Source organism: Thermobia domestica, chromosome 10, assembly GCF_964235325.1.
Source record: "Thermobia domestica chromosome 10, izTheDome1.hap1.1, whole genome shotgun sequence".
NCBI classification, from domain to species: domain Eukaryota; kingdom Metazoa; phylum Arthropoda; class Insecta; order Zygentoma; family Lepismatidae; genus Thermobia; species Thermobia domestica.
This window is the reverse complement of record NC_137463.1, coordinates 179,235,135-179,247,727: the sequence shown is the minus strand read 5'-3', so window position 1 is coordinate 179,247,727 and position 12,593 is coordinate 179,235,135. Positions and strand designations below refer to the sequence as shown.

The 12,593-nt window shown below is 35.0% G+C and overlaps 1 pseudogene; it reads left to right on the top strand.

The window, feature by feature from the left end:
* The first annotated feature begins 436 nt into the window (after positions 1–436).
* On the top strand, positions 437–1,003 carry LOC145661693 (protein GVQW3 pseudogene; annotated as a pseudogene).
* Positions 1,004–12,593: the final 11,590 nt, after the last annotated feature.

Below are 12,593 nucleotides of genomic sequence, written 5' to 3'. Positions count from 1 at the left end.
GGTTATACATTTGCAAGGTTTCAGTAGCTAATATGATTTGCAGAGAGAGAAAAAAAGAGAGAGAAACTGAGTGTGTGTGTGTCTGTGAGTGTGTGAAGATGTGTGTTTTTCATTTGTGTCACAATACGTGAATTTTGAGTATGAAGCTAAACGAAAACCCTTGAAAAATTAATATTAACCAACGTCAACAGAAGTGAAAATAATTAAGGCGCTATAGAGCACAAAACGTTAATCATAAATACAGGGTCAGCCCTTAAAGTAGTGGGACTGATTTTTTTCTTTCCTTTTTACAGACTGACGGCGGTTACTCCACCTGTTGTTGGTTCAGGTGGGTCTAAGGAAAGACAGGAAGCAGCGCCAGTCGGCTGCCAGCCATAGCAGGGTAAAGATCGCTGGTCATCGTAACCTCTGCGAGTGACCCTCGTCACGCTGCGTCATGGCCAATCTTTTGGAACAGCGTTACGCCATCAAATTTTGCGTGAAGGTCGGTAAAATTGGGAAAGAGTCTCATGAAATGATCAAGACGGCGTACGGTGATAACGGCATTGGAAGATCGAGTGTGTTTGAGTGGCAAAAGCTGTTTAGGGAGGGGAGAGAAGAAGTTGAAGACGCTGCACGGTCAGGACGACCTTCGAGCTCCGAAACGGAGGAAAATGTTGCAAGAGTGAAGAATTTTCTGGACAGTGACCGAAGATTAACTGTTCACATGATTGCTGATGAACTTGGCATTGCTAAAACCCAAGTTCACGAAATTGTGCACGAACAATTACAAATGAGGAAACTTTGTGCAAAGTTGGTGCCGCGAGTGCTTACAGGCGAGCAAAAGGACTTTCGCAAACGGATCTGCCAGGACCTTCTCGAAGAAGTGAGTGAAAATCCAAACTTGTTAGACAATGTGATGACTGGGGACGAGACGGGGACGTTTGAGTATGACCCTGCGACCAAACGTAAAGCGCGAAATGGCACACTCGAAATTCCCCACGCCCCAAAATGGCGCGCATGACGAAGTCAAAAGTGAAAAGCATGCTCATTTGCTTTTCCGATTCACAAGGAGTGATCCACAGGGAATTTGTTCCACACGGACAGACTGTCAATGCAGTTTTTTTATCTCCAGGTCTTGGAACGGCTGAGGAAACGCATCGTCCGCGTCCACCCAGCCATCGCCAACTCCTGGCGACTGCATCATGGCAATGCGCCGAGCCACACAGCCTTCCGAGTGGTGGTGTATCTGGCTCAACATTGCAACCTTGGCTCAGCCACCCTACAGTCCCGACCTTGCCCCACCAGACTTTTTCCTCTTCCCCTGCCTCAAAACCACCCTGGAAGGGCATCATCACGGCTAGATGGAAGCATTACAACAGGTCGTGACGAGGCAGCTGAACAGCATTCCAGTTTCCGCCTTCGAGGAAGCGTATGAAAACTCGAAATCCCGCTAGCAGCGGTGTGTGGATATAGGAGGATCATATTTCGAAGAATATTGAGCGTAAGTGTTATTTCTTTCAATATCTTATTTTTAATTGGCTCAGCCCTACTACTTTAAGGACTGACCCTGTAGTTTAAAACAAAATAATTCACTACAATTGTGCATTTAAAAACTCGAAGTTTGTACAAAACCAAATAAATTAATGTCTAATATAAAAATATGTTTGACTTACTATCATGCGATATTAATCTGTTTTAATGCGTTTTGGAATTTTGATTATTATTCTGTTAAGTTTATTTATATTTCCCACATTTTTTATAGTGGTTTTGTTCGATATCTAAACTAGATGTAGGTCTCTATATTCCTTTGGAATTTCCCGATCTACAAAATATGTATTAATTGGTAATTTCCTTTTATAATAATTATGCGTGAACATGCATAAAGTGCTAACACTTGCGAGTTTCGTGGTCAAATTTCAAAGATTCTAATCAGCTCCTGATAAAAATGAAATCAAACATGTAAGAAAGTATACGTTTTGAAACTAAAATATTTCAAAAACGCGTTAAAACAGATTAATACCACATTATATTAAACCAAAGATATTTCCATATTAGGCGTTTATTTATTTGGTCTCGTACGAACTTCGAATTTTTAAATACCTATGTTGCATCAAGTGACCACACGAAATTTTTATTTCAAAGTTTAAAAATATAAAACGTATGGTATATATAATTAATTTTGGGTACGGATTTTCACTGTAAGAAGAAGGTGAAATCTGATTTGAGCTAAACCGACAATTGCTAATGAATAGGAAAAAGGCAAGTCACATGACTCCTGCAGTCTACTATTATGTATTAAAAGGAAGATATGGAGTCAATATGTCCTTAATCTAACTGTTCGAGTAGTATTCGAAAAAGAGAGGTCTTTTGTCTTTCGTTGGAAACTAAGTTAGTGCACACGGACAACACACGGACAGTAAAACATTACGAAATTTCAGGTTTTTGTTGGAACGAATGATAAAAGAAACAGATTAGTTACTCAACTTAGATAAGATAGAACACCTCTATTTTCAATGGATTTATACAAATAAACTTAGTATTAGCCGTAGAGTAATATCATCCTGGATTTCCTTGAACGGAAGAGATAAGAGACTTAACTCTAAATTAGTAAACAAACATAAAGTTCAAGTAGATCAAATAAAGATTAAGACTCCAGGTGAACTAGTTCTAATATAGTCCTTTTCTTTTAATTTGATAACTCTTTCGGTTGTCGTTAAACCTGGATATTATCTATTAAAAGTGCTCCAATACATTGTTTCCGCACTACGTTTTTAACTGTTAGCATTTCAAACACTACACGATGTTCTGCAATGCCACGGTTGCTATTTGTGCAAAATGTTGCCACGGAACTCATGGTGAGGACCCCTGTAATGTGATCAGGTTCTAGTGCGTAAAATAAAAGGATGACCACTCTACTGGTTCAGAAACTTTTCAGAAGTTTAGGAGAAAAGAATTTGAGAGCTAAGAGTAGTGGAAAATATTTCCGCTAGTAAGGCAAAACGTCATATAAAGTCCAACAATCCAGCCTTGCTCCCTGTTCCGTTTGCATCCGTAATCGAAGTTTCGCGATAGCGTGTTTCCATCCAGATGAATGGCATTTCCAGTTAAATATGTTTGTCGAATATGAGTGTAAAAAATGAACTCTCAGTCACTGCGCCGTTCAGCCCACGAGCAAGGCCTTGTTGCTCGGGATCGCAGTGGGCTAAAACGAACACCATCTTTCGCCACTCAACTAATTTCTGGAGTGATAACAACTCAACAATTTAAGATCGCCTTAGGAATATTCTCTTTCAATAGAAATACAATATTCATAATTTATAAGGTCACGTTCAATTTCATTGAAATAAAATGCGTAGAAAGAATAACTAGTGGGTAGTAAATTGACGGTGGTTAGATCACGAGGTAAAGTTTGACCTTAACATTTATCTTTCCAATCTGGAGCTTCTTCAATGGAAACATAATGGCTTCAGTAGTCGTTTTGAGCAATTGAAGCAACTTATATCTGAGACTTCATCAGCAATTATCTGCTTGCAGAAAACATATTTTCATCGCATTTTTCTCTTTTAGCTCATTTCACTCTTTTAAGAAATGATTAGCACACAGATGGTTCAGTTGCTGGCAAAGTCACCATCGGCATATGGGATCATTTGATTCAAGGCATATTACTCTCATTCCTATTTTGCAAGCAGTTTTAGTGAGAGTATTCTTTTCTCGCCCTATCACGATTTGCTTGCTACACAGATCTAGATCAGAAGTATTTACGATAGCCGAGCTACTTCAACTTTACTATCAACTAGAGTGTCCTTTATTAATTAATCAGTAATTGGAACGCGTACTATTACTTTCTTGTTCAGTTAGCAAAAAGTTAGTAGGTTGATTAGCCCACCTCTTAAATTGTGGAAATATTAAAAATAATAATTACAAGTGTTGTATGAGACCATGCAGTATATACAGCATTTGTCAATTCAGTTGGTCCATCTTGTTCCCTTTCATGTGTAAAAGTGTAAAAGGAACGTAATTAGTAAGTTTTTTTTTATGTACGTAGGAAGTACGGTTTACCGATGTGCAAGTCACATGTTGTTAATCATACTCTGAATTATTTGAATGTATAAGTGTACATGTGTATTTGAAAATTAAATGTTCCTTCATGAACGTAGTTTGTCGTACTCTGTGCTCAAGATGACTCTCATATGGTGTTTTTTCCTACCGTTTTATGCCTTAACCTGAGGAGGTGACTTTACCCCTTGATCTTGTTTATTGTACCGGAATCAAAATACTGGAACAATGCTTAACGCACATGAAGTCATCCATAGATATGTTAGAATTATGGAGATTTAATATACGAGTATTGTAAACTAAACTGACTTGTACGTACTTTATCACTAAAACTGCCTCATTACCCTATAGTGAATATACATAGAATAATAATAATAATAATCGATTTCAACGTTGAAATATTTTTGTTGAATTATTTCTGAGCACACTAAGTGATAAGGGAATAACCAAGCAAAAATTATTTCTGCCAACAGGAAGAGATAATAAAACATTTCCGCAAATTAATAAAAAAATAATGCGAAACGATAACTGAAATCGTGTAATTGAAAATTTGCTTCGGGTTGAATTGAAAAGAAGGTTTTATTAAACAGGTTAAATAATTTTGAAGAAATAACTTTTAACAAACTAGAAATGTATTGAAACGAACGTATTTGTTAATCTGAAGATTTTATATCTATTTAAACTAAAAATGGGTAAACAAAAAATATCACTGGTAAATTCTGAAGTGAATCTTCTGCAATAAAGTAAAACATATTGTCAACAATTGATTCTAATCAGAAGTGTTTAATCAACTAAAACATGTTGAAAAATAAATGAACTAAATATATATTGGAAGACACTATTTATGTTAAACCTAAACTCATCATACAAAACAACTGTTTATCAACTAAATGATTTCAGAAAGCAAAATTCATTGGAGGGTAAAACAGTATTTTTAAGTAGCGAAGACTTTTTGAAATTCTTACTTCACAATAAATAGCTTTTTAGTACCATCACGCATAGTGAAAACATATATCCGTTTGTGTTCTGGTTGAACTACTGAATACTGTTAAACCTATTTCGTCTTTTGTTTTAGTTTGATTTACTTTCTTTGGTGTGGGGAAAATGAAATTTTGAAATGCGTACTGGTATAATGGATAATTGCAAAACATATATACAACAACGTTCAATTCAAGTTCAATTTTACGACAAACTACACAAATGAAAGATAACCAACTCCAATATGGACCAAATCCAATCTTTATTGATTTAATATTAATAATCAGAAACCACATAATCGAAAATTAGTGATATTTTCACACGAAAAATGTATTTTGTCAAAGAAAACAAAATCATGAAGTAGCTTAAATTGATATGATCACGAGCTGTTTAAAAATTAAAGTAAAAAATCACAAACCAAACATATGAGTTACCAAACCAATCACTATTTATGTTACAAAGTTACACATACACTCTAGTCAAATAAGGTGTGTGGCTACATGTTGATTAATCTTAAACGAGAAATCATTACGTGTAAGTACCAAAAAGGATGGTTGAAATATGGTTCATATTCATATTTTGACATAGTCTATTACGAGGCATCCTACAGTAAAACACTCTGACTGTCTACATGCACTGCACAAAGTCAAATATGGATTACTTAAAGCCATAGCTACCGAAGCAAATACTTCACTAGTATATCACTTTAGTAAATATTAGAGGTCTACAAGATCTTGCAAATTATCTAAGATATGAGTTATCAACTCTTGTACCTACTTTATTTCATGACCATACACTAAGGAAAGGAAATAAATCAGAAATGATAAAACAGCTTGAAGTTGTACAGCCTGGCACTGAATTATGTCAAATCCAATCTACATAATCTATTGTAAATACCTGTTTCACAATAATTTGGCCAGGAATGGATACCCTTGATGACATTGTAAAAGTTTTGCTCTTTTTGATATTAAAAAATTTGGCAGTAATTCAGTAGTGTTTGATGAGTTTGTAGAGTTCTTCACCTTCTCAACAAACTACGTGGAACAAGTTCCTCGTTCAGGCAAGGGACAAGTCCAGATATAATATTTGAAAAGGAAACAAGTGTGCTGTGGCACCTAGAAAGTTTCTTCCAAATGCTAATAACAAGATATATGTTTTAAAGCTGCTCAAATGTATTTAGACGAAGCTGGTGTAGCTGTTTATCATCCAACTGATGAAACAGACGTATTAATTATAAAAGCAATAGGAAACATTACAAAAAGAGGAGGCTGGTTGGTAGTTGTTGCTCAGGATACAGGCCTTCTGGTACATCTCATCGCCCTCCTATGTAAATACTTTTTTTCTGCTTTGTGCCTGGATGAAATTTAATCACAGAAAAGACCTTTAGCTACAAACTTCTGCAGGAAGCATTAAGGACAGCTCACTAGTATTATCTTTTCCTTCATGCATTCACTGGTTGTGAGACGACTTCTGCACTTTACAAGTTGGGGAAAAGAAAACATCTTTCAAGAAATTCACACAAATAGTTTCATTACAAAAGAATAGTAATGTTCCAACTGATCGGTTGCCTGTCATAATTCAATTGGTTCTGCAGAAGAGAAAGTTTTATCTTCAATGTACCCAGGAAATTCTTATGAAACATTATATAAGAAGATATATTTATTGTGCGTCAGCATTATAGTACGTCGACCAAATAATGCTGATTTCAATTTTCCTCACCTCGTTCCAACAGCTGCTGCCACAAGGGAACATTTCTTCAGGGTCTATTAGTACAAGAGTGGATACAAGAGTGTAAAGGTATGAAATTAGATCCAAATAATTACGGTTGGTAGTAGAAAGGAAATTATTTTCAGCCTATTCCTTCTCAGTAAAGGCCAGCGCCTGATGATCTCCGGAACTTAATATCATGTAATTCAAAAGAAGATTGCAACTTCAGATACATATTCCAGAGAATTCATCCTATATGCAGCAACTTTTGTGGTCATTGTACTTGCTATGGATGCAATAATCGTGATGTGGTAAAAGAGGAAGACTTAGATAATCTACTTTCTTCAAATGATGAACAACCGAATGCTAATGAGACTACTGAGCTATCTTGTCGCCGTCTCAAAATTGAATGAAGCACAAAACTCTCCTTAAAACTGCAAAGCTTCAATGAAGATGTTATTTTTTTTACAATGTGAAAATTTAGTATTTTTATTTTAAAAGTGTATACTAATTATTGATGAAGTGATTATCTGAAGAACGGTCAAGGTCGTAATTTCTTATAGATGTGTAAATGTTTAAATTACAATGTCTACCTGAAGATGAAGGCTTCCACCACTGTATTACACCCATAATTATGCTAATATTTTTATTGTAATAAAACCGTAACCATAAAATCTTGTTATAACTATAAATATATTATAGAATCTATTCAGAATATTCCTGCAAATTCCTCAAAATTTTAAATTATTGGATCTAATGCTATCACTATTACTAGTGTCTCTGAAAACTATGCATTTCATCTTTCATTATATAAAATGTATTAGCTACGCTAGTTCTAAAAAAACATCAATACTACACTCCTCATTGGACAGCTATTGAAATATCAAATAATGATTGTTTCAGTTTTTTCGGTATTCGTAGCGTTTTGAAATTAAACGGGTCAATCCATCTGAGGTTGCCCAAAGATGGGAAAAATGGTTGCTCGACCATCTTCGAAAATTATAAAACTTTGAGCGTGACGAACCTTGTGTATGAGAAGGTCAATAACATCATTCACGTTGTCGCATGTACACTCATGTCCAAAATTATTGTCGCATGTCTACAAATATGTTGTTGTAGGAATATAATTTGATAACGAATTCGCCCTTTATTTCTTATAATGCTATTATGTGTAAAATCAGTAAAGACACGTATGTGGCAATTATCATGTCAAAAGAGCAGTAAATAAGAACAATAAAAACGAAAAAGAAAGTTTCTTCTTCATTTAGCAACATTTTGTTTTACTCATTCTAATTTTCGTATTTATAATTCTTTTCCTATGAAGTTTACAACAAATAAACATTTCCCGATTATACACATAGTATCAGTATTAAAGGTACCCTACAAAATCAATATCAAATTATATTGTTACAAGAAGACAGTTATAGATATGCGACAATAATTTTGGACATGAGTGTTCAAGTGCTCGTGAATGACGGACATCTTTTGTTGTCGGTAGAGGGATATTTTTTGCATTTAGGAGCGTTTACAAAAACTACAGCTGATCAGGACGTATGTATCACACGAATAAGAAACTAAAACGAACGTTTAGAGGAGAGATTGAGGTACACGGAAAACATATACTATTGTCTATAAATAAATATGCAGAGTTGCAAACTAATGCATGAAATCACCAGAAAAGGTGCAGAAATTACACTTTTAAAATGGCTGTATTTTGGAGTGCAAAAACTGAGGCTTTCCTAAGTTTTGTGCTAAATACTACTGCATGTAAAGAGTCTGCAGAAATATCCACAGCTATGATACTACTGGTAACGTAGATTTATGGGGGTCCGAATGTTGAAGTTTGTGATTTTGATGCCAAGTTTGGGGCGTAATATCTCAGAAGGGCAAAGTGCTAAAAATTGCTGCTTAAGCCACAAAGCAATTATGTATGTGAAAAAAACTATTGCAAAAAAAATCATGACTGATATTACATGGAGAAAAAAGTGAGGACATGCTAAAAAAGGAGAAAAAAGCACGCGCGTCACGACGGTTGTAGCCCGGAAAATTTTAAATATTTTATATGTTTCATGCTAGATCTCAAAAACTACGCATGAATCAGCAATTAGGCAAGCTTTTGGTTGTGTTCAGTTGTCCAAAAGCTTGCGAGTGGATCTGTTCCATTTTTCTAGCTCCATGATCATTATCACGTCTGTGTGGTAAGGGATTAGCTCCTCCTTGCACCCACGACACTGATCGTCGAAGTGGACCGCTGTATTAAGGCACTTAATTTATCAGCAAAGTATCATTGAAATCCAATCCCAGTTACGGAAGTTAATGTGTTCACAATGTTGCATTTCACCTATCTAACCTATCCTGCTGAAAATGGCGTATTTGTGGAAAAAAAATTTAAAAAGATTGTTTTTCTCCCTTCTCTTCTATAGCACTACAGTAATAGCTTTTAGTAGCTGTAATCACAAGTTCTTACAATTATACGATTTAAGCAGTCTTGCAAACTTCAGCAATCCTTATCATTTCTCCGGAACGGTTTGAGATATCAAAGTGCTGTAAACGGCAAAATAATTTACACATCCATTTCAAAACACACATGTAACTAGATATGATACTTATCGCAGCATTTTTCAATATAAATGCTTTGAAAAGAAATTAAAATGTTCAAGCCCTCCTAACTTCGTTCATATTAATTCAAAACAAGTCATACCATGACTATGGTATTTAACACTAAAGTACTTTCGATTTGCATTATGCTGTGTGTCTCCGTTATCCTGCATTTTCGATAGAAACTTCCGAACTTTGGATGTTTGTGATACTATAACATTATTAGTTTGCAACACTGAATAATATACGTGGTATTCTAGGTTTACGTTTGACACGCTAATTTGAAATATGTAATAAACTTACGTAGTGCCATTTGAAAAAAAATAAAACTTTATATTGTGTTGGCAACACTGTACGTGTAGTCTTTCTGTCTAATGCATACAAAGATGTTCCACTTTTTATAGTTGTTTCTTGCAAAGTTTCGCTTTTCCCTCTCTTTTGGCTTAACCGTTATAGCGGATGGTCAAGATAAATTAACCACTGTGTACACGTGGCAATGATCATGGAGCTAGAAAGATGGAAGGAACGCCACTCGCAGGTTTTTGCACAATTGGATACAACGAAAAGCTTGCCTAATTGCTGAACCATGCGTAGTTTTTGAGATCTAGCATGAAACATATAAAAATCTTTACATTTTTCCGAGCTACAACCGTCGTGACGCCCGTTCTTTTTTCTCGTTTTTTTTAGCATGTCCTCACTTTTTTCTCCAGGTAATATCAGTCATATTTTTTTAGCAATAGTTTATTCACATACATAATTACTTTGCGGCTTAAGCAGCAATTTTTAGCACTTTGCCCTCCTGAGATATTACGCCCCAAACTTGGCATCAAAATCACAAACTTCAACTTTCGGACTACCATAAATCTACGTTACGAGTAGTATCATAGGTGTGGATATTTCTACAGACTCTTTACATGCAATAGCATTCAGGACAAAACTTAGGAACCCCTCAATTCTTCATTCCAAAATGCAGCCCCTTTAAAAGTGTAATTTTCTGTACCTTTTCTGGTGATTTCATGCATTAGTTTGCAACCCTGCATATTTATTTAGAAGCAAGAGTATATGTTCTCCGTATACCTCAGTCTCTCCTCTAAACATTCGATGTTGTTTCTTATTCGTGTGATACATACGTCCTGAGCAACTGTAGTTTTTTAAACGCTTGCAAATTCAAAAAATGACACTCCACCGACAACATAGATGGTCGTCAATCAGGAACACTTGTACATACGTCAACGTGAATAGTGTTACTCACCTTCTCATACACAAGGTTCATCACACTCAAAGTTTTATAATTTTCGGAGATGGTCGAGCAACCATCTCTGGACCACTTCGTATGGATTGACCTAAACAGAATTAAGAGTATTCCATTTTCACTTTATGATGCTATATTTAAAAATGGCGGTAACAAATAAAATGACTTTATCCAAGAAAACATTCTAATTGGTTTTCTCATAAATGGCGCAGAACAAAGTTCTTATTTTAAAGTAACCTATAGTTATAGTGGTTTGAAAATGGAGAAAAGAGTTCGGCTCACAACCATTTGATGACATCAAATCTTCGTTTCTTCAAATGGGATTCCTTGCGACTTTCAGTGCGTTCATATATATAGTAGAATTGATGCTGAAAATTTGAACTTGTTATTCCAAATTTCCACCTAAGTATATTTTTTACTGGGCTAAATGAAACAAAACCACTGCAATCACATTTTGCACAAAATTACTATATTTGATTTCAGTTTATACATATGAACACTAAATCTTTACATTGTTCACTACCACCGAAACTGCTGAATTCCAAATTTTCACAAAAATACTATATTTTATCGTACCTAACGACGATATATTTTACCAATAGAGGAAATACAATTCCAAGGAAGGATTTAAGAAAGGAATTCCTGATTGTAGTTAACATTATCCACAGCAATCAGGATTCTTGCGGATATAATTAGTCCAGAGAGTTTATGATTTTTGAATTTACAATGCAGAGGAATCAGTTTCGTGATCCATTCCAAAGATGGTTTCAAGTCGCCAACAAGTTGTGTTGTACATGATGAGTTTTCATCATTAGTAGAAATTAAACGAGTCAGCATTATTCTGAATTTTTAAATATCAAGTTACGTATTCGTTATTTGCCTTTTTAAGTCCGATGTTACATACAAGACAATTATTTAGTGCCTGGTAGGCCTGTCAATTGCTTACAAACATCTTTACGGAGTGTTTCCCAACAATGAATTACTTATATATAGATCCTAGACTCATATAATACATATTTGAGGTAAATATTTATCTTGTTTCATTAACGATAATTTTCCTCTACTTTTTATTATCTAACGTATATAATTTCCAATCCAGAACGTATTATAACAATGAGCTCTTCCTTACCCTAATCATTCCTGTTAATCTATATTACGAAATTGCTATTGGCGTAAATGTTATATGCTTACCTCTAAGTAGCGGTTGAAAACTACCTTATTATTATGTGCATTATCGTACGTAGTAATTTCTCATACTTTCCATTGTTGCTACCTTTAATGGGTCTAACGTTCTTTGAAGGTATCGTTTCAATTATTACCACATGACGAGAATTGGTCATTTATCAACGTTTCTTTGAATGAAAATCCCGCAGTTCCTAACATTTAAAAATAGTTTATCCGACGATGATCCAAGAAGAAAACCATTTTACTAAAGACGAGTTAAGGAAAACAGAAAGAAAAATCACAGAAGATAGATTATAAAGGTGACTTCACGGAGAATACCGAAAAACAGCTTCGTTTCCATTAATATTTTCGTGACTCCTTGTAACCTAAGGAGCTCCTTGTAATAGCACAATCAAATTTCAAATATACTGTACAACTAACTTCTTCGATTATGATCGACCCACTTGTATCTAATCTCTTGAGAAGATTTGGTGTGTCAAGCGACGTAAACTAATGCTATACAACCTGGAGATATATCATCTGCATACAAATGAGGTAGACATAAAAGTCCTAACACTCTAAGCAGTGCAACAGTAACTTTATGAACAGTGAACATACTGTTCGTGATTAAACACCAACAATAACCATCAAGCAGTATAATCATCTTTCTGCAATAGAAGAATCAGAAGGAAACTGAATAATTTACCATTTACATATACCTACGTTGTATATTAATTTAAACTCAAAGGTGAGACTAAGCCATAAAGCTGACAACACTTACAAGGGAACACTTTTTGGTGTCACACGAAATGTGGAATGAGTCTATGGTCATTCGATTTGTGTTAGTGACCAAGAA